Source organism: Micrasema longulum, unplaced genomic scaffold (genome assembly GCF_059751315.1).
Source record: "Micrasema longulum isolate JH-2025_06_02 unplaced genomic scaffold, ASM5975131v1 h1tg000639l, whole genome shotgun sequence".
NCBI lineage: Eukaryota > Metazoa > Arthropoda > Insecta > Trichoptera > Brachycentridae > Micrasema > Micrasema longulum.
Genome location: NW_028277835.1, coordinates 1230834 through 1249441, shown reverse-complemented (window position 1 = coordinate 1249441; position 18608 = coordinate 1230834). Strand labels below are relative to the sequence as shown.

The following is an 18608-nucleotide window of genomic DNA, read 5'->3' as shown; positions in this document are numbered from 1 at the left end:
AAAAGCCATAAAAACTATCAACGATATGATTGTGGGATAATAATATTAAATGAAAGAATGTTAACTGCAATAAATTAATAAATAAATAAATTTCTTTATTGAATATTAAACAAGTAAGTATGTTATTTATTAATGAATATAAGAATTTCAGTTAATATCTTTTAAAACATTTTTCACAAACCAAATTTGACTTTGAGTTGCTTGAAAAATTTCCAAACTATAGTATAACATTATATTGATCGTTTTCTATTAAATATAAAAGTTTTTTCAAATGCGTAAAACATTTTTATATATCCGTGTAAATTTTCTTTAAACATTGTTTCCATCTACATCATCTCCTTTCCGCACCCAGTAGTGATCAGTATTACGCTTCAAGTGCCAGTCCAGGAACAAGAAAATATTGTTGTTTAAAAAACCATTTTTTTTTATAAATTCATTTAATTTTTTTCTTTTTTTTTCAATATACATAAGAGGTTAAACAGAGTATTAAAAAAATAAAGGATAATGACATAGCAATGAAATACATATCAATAGTAAAAAAAGTAAACGAAAAATCCCACAAAGGCATGGCCTGTTCGTGGGTATACAAGAAAACGTTAATGAATTTTTGCTCCTATAATAAATAGACAGTTATAATATTTTTATGTAACATAAGAAAGAGAAAATAAAACATTCTGTAAAATATTATATGGTGTTTTTTTAAATAGTAATTATAAAAGGAAATAAACAATATTTCACGTCTACTCTGTCGGGAATCGAAACCATGACCTCAATGCCGATAGAGGAATACGTCAACCATTACATGACGAGTCAGACATATCTCCACACTTGATCTCCTTATTCAGGACTTTTACCTGAGAGCAGTCACCGAGTCGAAAACACTCGTCCAGGGTTCTAGTTGTTTCACACACAGAACTGTTTTCTTTACCTGCCTGGACACAGAGACGGTATAAAGTATAGTTTTAGATGCTAAAATTTATATTTAAAAAATATGTACTGAGAAAAAAACTAGAAATTTCTTATTTGAGTTCACTGCAGTAGGTATTGAGATGCCTGAATGTGTCATCCTAACCACATTTTTTTGTTACATGACACATTCTTTATAATAGTGTTATGTACAATAATCGAACACCATAGCACACACGAGTGCAAAATGTTTTCTGAATAACTCATTATGTTTCCTTGCACAAAATATAATGATCGATTGTTTTCCTCGAGTATTTCATTTTCACAACAACTGACGAATTGAAGCACTTGCCAGCCTGTTAAAAAATAAATATAAATAATTCATAATAATTGGGAAATTATCTGAACTTAAAACATTTTTCAAAAAAGTTATACATCAAGTTATAACTTTTCAAATGCCCATAATTATATTTATTTATTTATTTAGCTTTTTGTACATAATGTTATTTGTACATTGGCGAGCTTATTGCCAAATGGCAATTTCTTCCAACCAACCAATAAAATAAAGGTTTATTTTTATAATTCAAGTTACGGAACATATTCAATAGAAAATAAAGATTAAAAAGCTAAAGATGTAGAAAAATAGAAATAAACGTATTTGTTTATAAATTTCCTTAAATCAAAACTATTACTCAATGGGAAAAAGGAAAAAAGAGGAAAAAGGAAAGGAGGAGAGATTAAGTAAGAGAAAGGAGATGACATTATATGAGTTAGATGGGTATTAAGATAGTGCTTTGAGAATTAAAACGAAGAGGTAAACCATTATAGCCTTACGATAGTTATTTATCTCACTGTTTTCTATTGCAAAGAGGTTCTTTGTTTCAGATCTCGACTAGATAGGTAATTCCTGTGCTTAAGCAGGATCAATTTTTAGGAATTCAAAAAAATAATTAAGACATCAATATCAAACGATTAAAAAATTATTGAATTTGATAATTTTTTATATGTACAATACTAAAAAAAAAACAGAATACAATGAAACGAAAATTCATGCATTACATTTTTCGTAGAAGTATGTACAAATAATTTAACATTTTTGGCATAAATATTTTGACAATATTTTTATATTAATTTCTAATAACCTATTAAAGAAAAATAACTTTTCCCGAGAACTTTTAGGCAAAAAAAAACTCATTTCAAGATGAGTAAAATACAACTTTTTTAAAAACGTTAAGAACACATAAAAAAGAAAAAAAAATAATTTACTAGTAAAAAATTAGCTGATTATGCATTATGGTTGAAAAAATCGAAGTCAACCTTATTAATGTCAAAAACCCCTTTGCAACCTATATACATGCTAAAAGCTGGAAGGAAGTGAACAGTAAAAGTGAGAAAGGCTTGAAAAAGACGAAAACATGGCTAGATTATAACTTACTTACACTTAACGCGCACAAAACAAAATATCTGACTTTTAGTATTGACAAACGGAATCAGCCAATAGAAAGAACCCTTAAAATTCATGAATGTACAAATGCAAGAAACAGGTACTGTGACTGCCAAACTATAGAAAAGGTCGATCATATAAAATATCTAGGTATGCACATTGATAGTTACTGAAGGTGGAACACACACGTTGATAAGACAGTAACCAAACTAAGAAAAATGATATATTTATTTAAAAACATTAGAAACATCCTAAACAAAGTAACTTTAATTAATGTTTACTATGCTCTAGCACAATCAACTATGAGTTACGGAATAATAGGATGGGGAGGAATGAATAAAACTACATTAGAGCCATTAATAAAAGCCCAAAAAGCCTTACCAAAAGTAGCCAACAAAAAGCCATACCAATACTCTACAGACAGACTTTTTACAGAATTTCCAGTACGAGACATAAGATAAATATACATAAAGACAATTTCAAGACATTTCCATGAAAATCCTGACAGACATAATGACGGACAAAAAATTTACGACACTAGGCAAAGACAAAATACAATACTTCTGCTCCCAAAGAAAAAAACAAATTACGGACAAAGGCATTATACTTTTCTGGCCCCTAAGCTATACAACTTTTTAAGCAAGGACATATTGGCGAACAAAATGGAAAACAATATTTTCAAAGCTAGAGTACATAAATGGATTGCTAAAAAGACTAGAAAGCTGAGGAATATGTTTCATATATAAGAATATAATTTTAGTTTCTTGAAAATCCTTTTTCGTTTTATTGATGTAGGGTATGTTTTAATTTAAATTTTATTTTTATTTCTTTTGAATTTTTACACAATTGATGTGAAATTATGTACAAATATGTATAAATAAATAGTACACTGACACTCCGGAACGTGCCTGTGGGCCAGTGGGGTGGCTATATCCATAAAAAAAATATATATAAATATTGAATTTATCTACCTATTGTATAAACATTTTTACTAACTATGTATGTGTTCTTTATATTGGATTAAATAAATAAATAAATATATTTGGATATTGGAGTAAATAAAAAATGTTGAATAGATAAGTATTGTTTTACTTTATGTTCTAAAAACATATGTGTTATAAGTAGATTTACTCGTCTAGTTGGTAAATGCCAGAAAATTCTCCATGAAAGTCCTAAATCTCACATTTATTTTAAATAAAAATGGCTTCCAAGATTGTTTTTATATTAATGTTTAATTATTGTTAGTGTATAGAAATTCATTAACACAAAAAATGTTTTAATAAATATGTAGATCTGTTTTTTGTTTTTCGTATTATAAAATATAGGTATATAATAAAAGGCGTAGTCTTACTTAAATTATAAATATATTACTCTTATTAGGTGTTTCTTAAGTGTAAGAAAGCTGGTGTTGTAAGAGAACTTTAGATAATAAGGTTTCAATACCGCTGTATCTTTTTAGACACGGTCTCGATATCATAAGCGCCCGCTAATGTTCCCTCAGCAATCAACCGAAACACGGCCAGTGTCCTTTAGCGGATTTGTGCATCCGTTAGTAAATACCATATAATGTACCGCGTGCGTACTAAATCTGATACTATCAACAATTCTCCTAATGCAATAGATGCCAATGATGCAATCACATTAGAAATAGCTCTAATAATACTAAATAATACGCGGTGTTATGAAAACAACATAACAATTGTTATTTTATAAACAAGAATGATACCAGTTCTGTGAAAAGTGTCCCTGGTTCTTATTACTGGACGCAATATAATATACATAATACATATATACTATTTTAACTGTATGTAAATTACAACTAATGCATCAATTGAGTTCTTACCTTGGTCAGAACCAAATCTTTCTTCGTAATGTTTTTATTGTTCCAGTTTTATCACTCACAATTCAAGCTTTGAAAAACTTTCTGTCACAATATAAATGGAGACCTATTTTCAGCCATCTCTTCACGCGAGGAAACAGATATTTAGTTTGAATTCGATGCTGTTATTTTGAAAACATACGCTAGACGAACTTCCTACAATATCCGCACTAAAGTCTTTAATTAACCACGTATTTTTTATTGAGTAGAGGTGCGATGTTATATTTACTTCATCTTTACTTAGTGACAACACGAGAATATCAAGATATTTTGCGGGTTTTGAGAAAACACTAAATTACTACTTTAGGATTTACCGCAGATAAATCAATTTGGTTCGTTTTAATTACTCCAAAGCAACGACGTTTGATTGTTTCTGTCTGGAAAACGGTGGATATTTTTTTATATCTGTGTTTTTGATTAAGGTTTCCGGTATATTCGCGGGATAAAGCTGGTCTATCTAACATGGAGCATGTAATCTCCGTACGAGCGATACACCAGTACTGACGAACACGAGCGCCGTGGTCCACTATTTACGTCTCTCGCGGTTCGTGGTACGCAAAGCGCCGGTAAACGGGAGTTTTTTCCTCTTTTCGCCAATAGCGTCCCCAACACCCGGAAAATTAGCGCGTCTTGAGCGCACCAGATTTACTCTACAAGAACAACACGGTGATGAAACTAATCGGAAATTAAAGCTACTGGCTAATCGCCCGTTCGAATATTTTTGTCAATTAAAATATTTGAGCCGAATATATTTTCAGATTTTTATTTATTTTTTTACTTTTCAATTTATATAAAATATGGCATCACGATCATAGAACAACAACGACGCATGTTGTTTTCATAGGAAAAACTTTTATTTTTCCCGCATTATTTTTATTCTGTTACAATAATAATTTTCTAGGCTTTTTCCTTACATTTTCACTAGAACTATACATATAATAACATTTTTTTTATTTATCCCATATTCTAATAATATAAATATTATGTATCTTTTTTGGGTGATACCGTGTATGTTGGATTTGATCCGACGTTTCGGCTACCATTGCAGGAGCCATCTTCAGGGATCAAATCCAACATACACGGTATTACCCAAAAAAGATACATAATATTGATAACAGTGACCGTGAAAACCTTCGCACCTATGTCATAATGAACACGTTGACTATAAATATATATTTTTCCTTTTATTCAGGAAACATACAGTACAATAACATAGTTTTATAGTATACAAATTAGACTTAATTTTTATGGACCAGTGAAGTTTCCTTATATCATAAATAAATGTCTTTAACTCCTTGATTTCATTAATAAAGCTACATCCGATTTCGATAATATATTTACCCTAAAAACATTTGACTGCTCTCTGGTACGTCCTATTCTGGAATACGCCTCAGTAATGACGTTATGAGTAACATGTAAATCGTGTCGAATTAGTTCAGCAAAAATAAAAATAAAAAAAAAATAAAATTATGGGAGGAACCAAAATGGCACAAATAACATTTTTACAAATTTGGTTCGTAGTCAAAGGATTTGGCAAGGCATGAATGATTATTTTGCTTAAAAATGCATTAGGTTATTTTATGGGATTTACCTTGCCTTAAACCATTATACATTAAATTTTATTTATTTATTTGTCAATTGTAGTCTACATTACTTTAAGGGCTGTTTAACCCATCACGTAATGCATATTGTAAACATAAGTCAGAAATTAAAATAGAAAGCAGATAGCTGCTAAACTGCCCATATGCACAGAAAAATAGATCCATATTATCCGCAAAAGCCGTATGTCATTTGCCAAAATTTCCAAATTTTACAGAAAAGCGAAAAAACAACATTACCCATTTTATGAGTAATGATACTTGAAAGGTCCGTTTTTTTTACGAAAATGCCCCATCTCAGTTAGTGAGTTAACAATAGAATAAAATGTAATATTTTACATTGGACATACATAAAATGATTTTGTGGGTTTCATTTCATTTCATTTCATTTCATTTTTTTTTGCACCACAACAGGCCAGGAGGCTCAATTACAGTGGTGAATTACATTACAGAACAACCAGGCTTGAGAAAAATCACATTTTAATTTTTGTGTTCTCACCGGGAATCGAACCCGGAACCTACCGTGCGTGAGTCAAGCGTCTTGACCACTACACCACGGAGGCCGCCGGGTTATGACATGCTGCTTTATTGAAATCTAAGACAAATTAATCGGATATTTAAATAAAATATTTTTTTAATGGTTATAAATTCGTTTATTAAAAAAAAAATTTTTTTTGGGTTATGACATATTGAACGACGATGGGTAACCATTGCAACGGAAAATACATTTTCTCAATGTGGTGGCTTACGACACATTTATTACGGTTGCATGGACATTGTTTAATCCTTATACTGGACCTTACCTTACGTCTTAAGACTTTGAATATGTAAATGAGATTTTATGTTAAAATACATTTTATGATAAACAATAAGTGTAGGCACGTGGATACCTTGTCATATTGTATGAAGCAATCAGTATCAAATTGTGTCTTATTTATTATTATTCACATAAATATATTGACATAAAGCCCGCTTTCATTAGAGACATCCATCAGTACAGTACTCGATCAAAAAATAATATTTCTATTGGATCTGTGAAGTCTACGAAGTTTGGTACTAGATATTTACAATACATAGGTTTCAAGGAATTTAATAAATTGCCACAAAAATTTAAAGTACCAATTTCAAAATATAGAAACAGGACGTGGGAATTGAAGAATTATTTTTTCCAGAAGTACTTTGAATAAATAATGTTAGTTTATCCAGATAATGCGCATCTTGAACATATAACTTTTAATATTTTATCGTTTTTGCTTGTATATGTAATTTTTAATACTATTTAAATGTTAATGTTGGTTTTTATACTTTTTTAGCTTGTATACGGGAATATTGTATATAATTATGTATAATATGTTTTCAATTTAATATAAAAAAAAATTAAAAAAACATTTTCTCATCTTGCGGGTAAAACAAGCTGAGGCACAATATCATAGTTTACAGCACTCACACGAGAAGTAGTATTAAGTTAGTGCAGGACATTGGTAAAATAAACCAAAGTAGGATTCAAAATGCCAAACATTTTTCTATTGGAACGGAAGGCCTGTCGATGACTGTCGACGGGCCACGGCCGGCTTCTTCTGAAGAAGTTTAAGTGGTTTCCTCTTCATTTAAGCAATTGCTAGAGAACTTTCTGATTGGCCCACTATAGAATATCCCGAAACGTATAAAATAAAAGCTTATTAGAAGCAGAAAAGTCCAATATGTGAATTATAAACCTTATACATAATAAACAAGGTAAATAATAAATGCAACTGCATTAAATTATTCAATAATGGCGGATTGCATCTGCAAAAACTGAGTGGCGAAGAGTTTAAAATATCTGGGAATAACTATAGGCCAATGGGTGGGATGAACAAATTGAAACTATAATTACAAAAACAAAATGCGTGATTCATTTTTTCATCCCACTCAGAAATATACTTAGGGTCCCGGACATCTTTACATCGTATTTGACGTCCATGTTATACAGCGGAACAATGAAACTATGGAACTATTATACGCAAGCAGCATGGAATAAGTTAAGGGTCCGCCCAGATTATGCCATAAATATACATTTGTCAATTCAAATAGACCAATAGATAGATAATACATCGTCAAAATGCCAATCTGTTAGGGCTTTCATAAACCTGTTGATTTTCTTAAAAAAATATATAAAAGTTAATTGAAGGCTTTGTTAATGTACGACGTCATCGCTTCTCCTGGCGAGTTTTCTGTGGTTTCCTCTTAATTAGAGTAAATGCGAAAAAGCTCCTTAAACAGACCACAGCAGAAACATTCTACATGATACTTATTTACCATAAACATAACTTCTTTCACAAATACAAAACTTACTAGATACTCCACCCTGATGCTGCAAAAAAAAATAAAATTAATACAACCTTCGGTCAAAGAGGATTGGCCTGCTATTCGGTTAAAATGTACAATTTACTTCCATTATACATAAGGACAATTATTAAGTACTCACAATATAAAATATCTATTAAAAAATGGATAGTGGAGGTGGGTTGCGCACGGATCGATGAGTGGATCAAGCCGAATAGATAAAATGTTTGTAATGTTTATGAAATTTGGTCTATATAAATTGGTTATGTTTTTTATGATTATTTTAGTTTATATTGTTTATTATGTTAATGATAATTAGATTAATCACGTTTTTAAAAATTATTATTATGTTGACTTTGTTTAACAACTATTTTAAGGCATGTTTCATATTTTGGAAAATGTTTCTCTCGGCACGGGAAGTGAGGGAACATTATTTTGTAAAAAAAAAATACAAACAATTTAAATGTATAAATGAATAAATAACAACTTCAATAAAGTTTCTCTTTGAATTAAATTTAAAAGTTTTTTTTTTTTTAGTAAAAAAAAAATTATCCCGTTGACGTAAATATAAATGTAAAATAAAAAAGTCAAATAAACATGGACATGTTAAACCGTATGAAAAGATTTTTATTTAGAACATTATTGCGACCTTAAGCATTACCCAAAACACGTAATTAGCTTGAATTGACCAAGCCGTCTTCGTTTTTTCCCGTTTTTTAAACAGTTTTTTATATCATTCGACGTTTTATCACCAGTGTGGCCATTACAATGGGCAAAGTGTCGTCACATTAAAAAAAATGACAATAACCAAATTAACCACTCTCTAGGGGGTAGAGAAGATTCGGAATACCACCCTTGAATAAGGAGGTCGAGTGGAGATAAGTCCGACTCTTCGTCCAGTGGTTGACGTATTCGCCTGCCGGTATTAAGGTCATAGTTTCTATTCCCGGCAGAGTAGACGTGAAATATTAATTTTAGAGATTTTTTGAACTGAAATGTTTTCTTGTTTCTGGACTGGCACCTGAAGCGTAAGACTGATTATTTTATCTTCATGAAACAGTTGATAGAAAAAGGTGCATTTGGTTTATCAATTCGGTGCCCTATGCACCACTGGTGTGGAAAAGGGGGTGATGATTAACACCGCAATAATTAACTGTCCCTGGAATGGTACCCGAAACGCAAGATTGATCACCTTACCTTCATGAAACAAAAAATGAATAACGATTGCTACAGTCTATTTCATTTTTGTAAAAATAAATTTATCTGGATTCTGTGTAGTTTACCTAACAAGGTACGACAGTAAACACACAGTTGTTTACAAAATTGCATGTGTTTTTAATTACGTAAGCATGAAATTGAATAAAAGTAAAAACAATAGGTACATGAAAAATTAAGACATGCTTATTAAAAAAAACGATTCTGAAATTAATGAACGTAAAAAAGATTCTATTCGATGAATAGGCCACAAAGACAAACCTTATTTAATTCGATAAACAAATTTGGAAAAGCAGACAGGTATTGTTGTACTCATAATGAAACAAACAATACTAAGGAATAAAGAAACGTAAATGTTCTAAATCAACAACAGAAAAACAAAGCAATAAATAATGCAGCAATGTATGTATAAAACAATGTACACATACGGCTTATTTACATATATTATGGACTAATAGGATATTTTTTCAAGTCGAGAATAACGTTACATATATAATGTAATGTAATATTGAACTTGCGTTTTTTGTTATTTGCGGATGACTGAAAACTATTTTTAAAGGTGTCAACTTCTGACGATTTTCATCTTCTCCAAGCAGATATATCTAATATATCTGAATGGGGAAAACGAAACAAATTTAGGTTTAATGTTTCCAAGTTAGGTCACGTCCTTCACTAGGGCCCAAAAAACTCTATTTTTTCGCTGCAAAATGAATAACCAGAATCTGATACAAACATCAAATGTTAAGGATCTGGGCGTTAGATTTGTGAGCACCCTGACATTGTATAAACACACATAGAAACAATCATTGGTAATGAATTAAAGATGTTAAGATTTGTTCTGCGTATTGCCAGGGCTTTTAACGAGCGTGTACTGAGAACTCTTTACAATTCCATGGTGTGAAGTAGACTCGAAGTGGCTGGATGATTTAGGGGCCACATGAACTGAAGTTCTCTCTTATAATAGATAGAATCCAAAAGAAGTTTTTGAGATATCTATACGTGAGAGTGTGGGTAATCTTTGGCTCTACCCGACCAAGTTTTTCCAGGGTATGCTTGGCTACAACAGTTTAAAGACATGAAGGAATGTGTATTTAACTACACATTTTTATCGATTGTTGCGCGGTATGATCGATAATTCTACTAATTGATAAATCTACTGCTTTTGTTGCTTCTTTTACTGTGAATTTGGTAAATTACATGGAGGGCTTATGTCAGAAGTTGTCATTTTTCCTTCTGGCTAAAGGTAAATTAAATAAACAGTAGCCAAAACTATTTACGCCTAAAAGTTCCAAAAATACGCTTCAAGCCACTGCAGGGTGGATCCACTCACTCCTATTCAAGCAGCACCAGTAGCTACAAATGCTGAGACTGCCATAAGGACATATTATTAGAGATTATTTTTTTTCTTGTGATTTTTTTTTCTTACCATTTTTTTTGGTATTGTGATCAGTATATCTTCTTGCAAAATATTGCATAAAACCATATTTATAAACAATATTTCATGTCGAGCTTGCCAGGAATTAAACTTTAGACCTCAAGCATGGCAAACGCACTAATCACTTCATTTAGAGGCGCACTCGCCTCCACTTGATTTCATTCTAGATTGTATTATTTCAAACTTATAATTGTATTTATTACATACTATTCCGCCCTGATAACACATAATGAGTTTAAAATATGTATTTTGTGTGAGTCTTATGACCAACATATTTTTCTTATATCTCTCTCTGTTAATGGCGAAAAACAATGACAATATTTTAACGCAATTACAAATAATTTTTATAGCCTCATTTCATGGAATCCGTGTGAAAGTAATACCGTGTGAACGTCCGAGTTTGTCCGACAAAATTGTCAAACTCAATAGACGTAATGCAGAAATTTATATTTTAAAGTAATAACTGTGTTTGTTTGTACCCTAACATTGACGCCCAACGTGCTTTAACCTCACAAAATATTGAAATAAGACTCGACCGCGTCCGTCAGAAATCTTGAACCTCGCACATTAAGTAAAAATATAATTTCAAAATATTAATAATATCTAAAATTTCTGATTTTCTGATCTGATTTTCCTATATACATATAATACCACAAGGCAAATTATGAAATCAAATGGTCTCAAATGATAAATTTATGTATGCAGCTATATAGTATTTATTGAATTAAGAATGTTCTTCTTGGTACATTTAGTAGTAATAACATTTGTGTCTCTTGACACAATTAGTATAATTATTAATTATCTTGATCGTATTAACGATGCAAGGATAAGTGCCATCTTAAGTTATTATTTTCTTAGCGTACTTACACCGTACTTGATTGTGCAGCCAGCATTATTTTACGAATAATAATAATATTTCTTAACAATGTTTGAGTATGTCCAAATGCTTGCAGACTGGCTGAATTTCCTCCCTAGGGAGTTATTTATCCCACCCACGTGATAAAGGTTTCAGCTCTTTTACTTCACTAAAGTCAACAGATGGAAGAGATGGGGAAATGTGGATGTTTAAACATGGGCAGAATGGTGAATGTTGCACAGTGTGTAAAGTGGCCACTTAAACCAGCCAATGACAGGTCATACGCCCTGTAAATGCCTAGACTTCCATATTCCCTTCTCAAAAATGTTTCCCTTCTCTGTTGAAATAAATTTAAATGTGAATAACTCCCTAGGGAGGAAATCCAGCCAGTCTGCAAGCATTTGGACATACTCAAACATTGTTGAATCACTACCTGGTAAAAGAAGAAGTATAAAAATTGGAAAATTGTTTTCAGGCGTTGCCTAGTAGGTGATTTGGTTCAGCCGGATGAATCTCACCCACGTGATAAAGGTTTCAGCTCTTTTACTTCACAAAAGTCAACAGATGGAAGAGTTGGGGAAATGTGGATGTTCAAACATGGGCAGAATGGTGAATTTTACACAGTGTGTAAAGTGGCGACTTAAACCAGCCAATGACAGGTCAAAAGCCCTGTAAATGCCTAAACTTCCATATTCCCTTCTCAAAAATGTTTCCCCTCTCTGTTGAAATAAATTTTAATAATATTTCTTCGCTACTGTGTCATACATAGTTAACTAGCGTGTCGATCGAATCTTAAAACATAATATCGAATTTATAGTTTTAATAAGTTATGTATTGTATTAAAGTGTATGAACGTTTTGTCTAATTTAATGTAATTTATTTACTAATATAAAGATACACATTACAAAAAAAACTTATACCTAACTCTATGAGGCCAAGAACCCTATGTTGAGTTGGGATACAACATAATGGAAAGTGGAAGCATGCATATTATTAAAGAATAATAAAAATTAAAAATTATCACAATAACATAAACTTTGATTAACATCTAGACAACGCGCTTAAAAGTATATAAATCTATACAATGTCTCGCAGCAGTCTCCTGCAATGGTCTCTTCCCTTAAAAAAAATTCAAACACTGTACACTTCTCTTAGCCAAAAATGTCAAGGCTTTAAAAAGTTTTGTAATAATTTCGGCGAATTGATCATGTCCAATCTATTTAATCCCAATCAGTGAAGAATTCACTTCCCTTTTTTCTCAATTCAATGAAGTACATATTATGTACTTCTGGATTACTTTCTTTCAGCACAAAGATGCTACCAGATTACAGAGAGCTCTTTTGGGCAGCTTTTCTCGTTAGGCAACGAGCAAATTTTTCGTGTATGTGAGCACCGCAAAGGAGACATGTCCTCAGATGCGGTGTGCGGTATGTGGTGGGCAAGCTGCTGTACACAAAAATTCTCTGATCGATAGTCGTGTCTTTGGTATTAAATAATTCAAATTACAGGAAAACCTCGTACGAGCATTCTGCTGTTCATAAAATATTAGAGCTTTTAAGGCTCTAGTCTGATAAAAAGAGAGGAAATCATACAATTTTGCTATTTTATAAAGCCGTTCTTTCAAACTATTCAAAACTTATTTTTTTTCTCGATAGAATTTAAGTGTAATAATTTATATCAATATTCTTATGTGATATTTTATATTTTTCATAAACCTAAGTTATAAATTAAAACACTTTGTACACTTCCACTTTTTATTTGACAATTAGTACTTTCACCCTCTAATGGGCATCAGACAGGTGAATATTATATGGAGTTGAAAGCAATCATACAAAATCGAAAACTATACAAAAATATTTATTTATTTAAATATTATTAATGCTATAAGTGATGTCCCATCTCTGTAACAATTAATTTCTTTTCACGTTTCCAACTATGTCAGTAGAAGTCAAAATTTGCTATTTATCTAATTTTCTGAGAGCTCCTTTTGTTTTTATGCGTCAATGTCCAGAATGTATACATTATAGTCCTTAAAATATAGCTCGATTAGAATGACATTTGTCAGAAAAAGTGACGACATAACTTTGTAGTAACGTCAAAGGAGTTATTCATATTGACACACGAAAAATCATTCGTATCTGGCGTGTTAATTTATTTTTAAATACAATGCTTGACACATAAATCAACATTAATATATAAAATCAGCTTTAAAACTAAAATAAACCTAATTATTAACGACGTTCTTACAAGGTTACATCATTTTGCAAAAAAGTTAGAGATGGGACAAATTGATCAATGTAAATTGATCGAATTAAAAAATAATTTATTTGATGTTGTTCATGAAAAAAGTATAAATGTCTTATTTTTGGTGAATAATTGTGTTATATAGACTAAAATAGGCTTGTTTATGCATTTTTTTATATCAATTTTCAGAAACAAATCACGATTTCACGATTGCATGAAATAACTGATAAAATCGATTTGATCAGTGATCAGTAATTTGCCATCACTAATAAAATCAGTTTGACAGCTGTCATTCTAGTCAAGTTATATTTTAAGGACTATAAGTAAATTTGTCACACCACTTGGAATTCTAAGGGATAGATCTTTTGGCTTTTCGTAGATCTCTTTGCCACTAAAGTAGTGTGGGGTGAAGATGGATTGGCATGCGTCAGCTCGACGTCATTTATGTTGTCGTGTTTTTAGAAATATTATGTACCATTATTTTATTGCCGTTGCTTGTTTGTTTGCTACATAGTTTATGTTATTTTTGTTCAGTTTTTTTTACATACGTTTCTTTATATAACTGTTTTTATTGTATTTTAATTAATTATATTTATTATAATATCTTCGTCTTATACCTATGGGGTCAAACTAACGGGGCCAGTGTGATGAGTTTTTAAGTTTGTCTTTTGATTTATTAATATTCCCATAAACATATATATACATCATAAATGTTAATAAATATTTGTATATAACCACTTACCGATTTTTCTATGTCTACCGGTTTCGAGACGTACCCGTCTCTTCGTCAGGACACCAATTAAACCAACATGCAAACCAACATGCAAAAACCACTATACACATTCACCATAGTTGTTGAATAATATCAAAATTTCGTGTTCAAGAACATATAAGGTGTCTTCACAGTAATAATTTCTCTGAATTCGCAAATCACCTAATCAATTTAAATTATGACTAATAAAAATGCAGTAGTTAAAATCGTACATGCAAATAATAAAGGGTTAAAAGTAAATAATATGGAAATATTTCACATTAGAAAAGCTTTAATAAATCAACAATATTTTGAGTTTGTCCAAATTTTTGTAGACAAGAACTGGATTCAACTCCCTGGGGAGCTGTTTATATTAACATATTACAACAGATATGAAGAACATTTAAGAGAAGGTAATATAGAAGTCTAGGCATCTACAGGGCTTATGACCTGTCAATGGCTGGTTTAAGTGGCCACTTTAATGGTGAATGTTACACAGTGTGTAAAGTGGCCACTTAAACCAGCCATTGACAGGTCATAAGCCCTGTAGATGCCTAGACTTATATATTACCTTATCTTAAATGTTCTTCATCTCTGTTGTAATTTTTTAATAAATAATGTTCCTTTGATCAATAATTAAACAAACTTCCAATATAGTCCTTTATACGATGTTCCATTTTTATGGTCACCCTATTAAACCTATTAAGCTTTCCCCTACCCTCCATCGCCTCTATTTTTTTCATTAATTCGCAAACAAAATAATATTTTCATAATTTAATCAGTGCATATTTGTTCTAATCAGTGCATTGACTTATTAAAATGCATGTCGTGTTGGTTTTATATTTTTGTGCAACAACTATGGTGAAGGTGTATAGTGAGTTTTGCATGTTGGTTTACATGTTGGTTTAATTGGTGTCCTGACGGAGAGACGGGTACATCTCGAAACCGGTAGACATAGAAAAGTCGTTAGGTTATTAGATACATATATTTAATAACAAATGTTTGACCACAAAGTTAGTGCTTTAAATATTAATAATACATATATATACAATTTCTAAAAATACCGATTTATCTAATTTTGTGCCTTTATTTTCAACGTCTAAAGTTTTCGTATCTTTTGATTCGTGGGCCATTAATGAATTAATAATTAAACATTTTGAAGTAAGAAGCAAAGCTTTCACGACGCGCTGTGTACCGTGTACCGTGTACCGTGTACCGTGTACCTAACGTTCGCGGTTCGTATGAATAGATAACCGTACGTGGTCATGTCCGTGCTAAGCGCCCAGTTGACGTCACACCACCTCCTGTAGTGGGCCAATTATCTTTAAGAAGAGGCGCGTCATATCACTTCAATCATTCTCAGTGGGTCATTGTTACCTAGGGTGACAGTTGACAGACCTCCTACTTTGACTCCTACTACGATAAACTAAATTCCTACATAACATAATGTAAGTATTTATGTAGTATGTATGTATGTATGTATGTACATAATAATTTATTTTAATGTACCGAAAATGACAACTCTGCAAACCTACCAATACTGTGGAAACAATACTTCGACATCGTATGGTAAAAATGCAGTCATCAATAGACTTCACACTCTAGGCAATGAGTACCAAGACGTTGATGACTCATTGCAGTGAAATTTAGTACATATGGAACGGATCTTCTTCTGAATTTCATGGGTAATAGTTCTGGATAACAGTTTGTTACTATTGTTCAAAATTGTTAAATAAAAAATTTGATTGTTTTTTTTTTTTCGCTTCTTTTCTTGATTTTATTTAAAAGTACAAAATATTTTTCTTTATATTTTTTTTTATATCATTATATATTTTGTTTTTTTTTAACTGGTTTAAAGTATTTCTAAAACCAAATTATAACTTTTTATCGATAATTCTATAACTGGTAATATTTTTTTTTATAGTTTATCTTTATTAGACTTTCTTAATTTGTAAATTAATAATATTGTTTTAAATGCTCTGCATTACTTAAAATTATACTTACATGTATGTATATTGAACTGCATTTGTAACTAATATGTAAAAGGCACTAAGTGCCGTTTATTTCAATAAAATAAAACAAAATAATATGTAATGGCCTTTTTGCGATTACCTTACATGATAATTAGTACAAATCTTTCTAAAATGTATTATCTTAATTTTAAATAACGATGTATGATTTAAACAAATCTAAATTTAAACATTTTACAGGCAACGCAACCACATTATAAACGCTACCCATTCTTGTTCCTTTTTGGTGTCCATGTACACATAAACAGGTTTTTAGATTTTCTGGATTTTTTACACGGAATTGATATTTACCACGATTCTAGTCCCTATTCATTTGTTTTTTAAATCAACTATATATTATGGAACAAGAATCATCCTCGAAAAAACGTCAAGTTTTATATGTTGTTTTCGGACGCACGGTATAAAAACATGATAACTATTTTTTTAAAGTACCAAACGTACCGACACAGAAAATGTCACTCGCACACTCAGAAATACTTATTTATCAAACTTTCTTGTCAACGCATATCCTCACAATATACGTCACCCGTTGAACCGGTCGGTAAAAAGTGGTTAAAATCAAAGTTGTTTCATATTTATTTAAATATTTATGTGTTTATATATGTACTGGATCGATTAAAAACACAATGAGAATACAATCTTAATATAGTAATATATTTGATCAACTTCAAAAAAACTTGTGCAGGTGTTAGATAAATAATGTTTTATTGAAAAAATCTATCAAAATTACACTAGTACAATATGACATAAATGAACATACAATGGTAATTTTCAATTATCCCAGAAACAATGGATTTCTCGCGTGTTTAGTCATAATAGCTTTATTTTCATCGTGTTTAATCACAAATAATGAACCGTGTTTAAATATTTATAAGGAAAATTTAATTTATTGTTGTCAAAGACTAAATTATGAACACCTTTACCACAATATTACGAACACCTACATGTACCAATACATTATGCTATTTTTATGTTCATAGGTGAACTCGTGTAAGATAAAATTGTTCCGTCCTCCGTTGCGGCCGTCGAATTTCACAACATAGAAAAAGACAATATTTAGAAAATCCATAAATATGCTATTCACGACTAGGGTATAAATGACTTGAAGCTGTTTTTGAGGATTAAAACTTTGGTTGATGTAACCAATTTATGCGCTGCGCGTGTTCGTAGATATTAAAATTTTCAATCTAATTTGTAAAAAAAAAATTAGGAGCAAAAATATTTTTTTCATCTTCCCACCAGGATTGCATTCGACGAGAATGCACATACAATATAATGGAAGGATGTTGTTTTTTTGTGTTTAAAAAAGTTTGTTTTTGAATGTTTACAAACAACATTCATTTTTTATGGATCAGATTAATTCCTTAAATTCTTTATATTTTTTCCCATTTATTTCTTTTTAATGGATTTTTGGTAATGTTAAAATAATATCAACTGACTATCAATACAACCAATCTTCTGAACACATCCTGTGGTCTTGTCCCTTTCCCCTTCTCTATGATTACCGAATGGAGCTTCTCACTACTATCCGTGGCCCTGTTATAGGTCCTGTCGGATATACAGATCTGGTGGCTTCTAAAAAGAATTTCAAGGCTTTTAAAAAGTTTTGTAATCATTTCGGCGAATTGATAATGTCCAATCAATTTAATCCCAGTCAGTGAAGAATTCACTTCCCTCTCTTCTCAATCCAATGAAGTACATATTATGTACTTCTGGATTACTTTCTTTCAGCACACAGATGCTAAGGCTACCAGATTTCAGAGAGCTCCTTCGGGCAGCTTTTCTCGTTTGACGACGAGCAAATTTTCCGTGTATGTGGGCACCGCCAAGGAGACTTATGTCCTCTCTGACGCAGGGTAAGCTGACTCTCAATACATTTTTGAAAATTGCATTCATGAACAAAGTGCACCCTGTTGGTGAGAAGACCA

General features: G+C 31.2%; 1 protein-coding gene across 3 annotated transcripts in view; it reads right to left on the bottom strand.

Moving 5' to 3' along the window:
- The window catches only part of LOC148279960 (organic cation transporter protein-like), a 162605-nt gene that overhangs the window by 75881 nt on the left and 68116 nt on the right, over positions 1-18608 (bottom strand). The window contains exon 1 of one of the 3 annotated variants that reach the window (XM_088229162.1): positions 4194-4646. The exons of the other annotated variants lie outside the window; for them this stretch is intronic. The gene's annotated coding sequence lies outside the window, so the exon portion shown is untranslated. Of the gene's footprint in view, positions 1-4193; positions 4647-18608 lie in introns of those variants that run through there. 3 annotated transcript variants of the gene reach the window in all.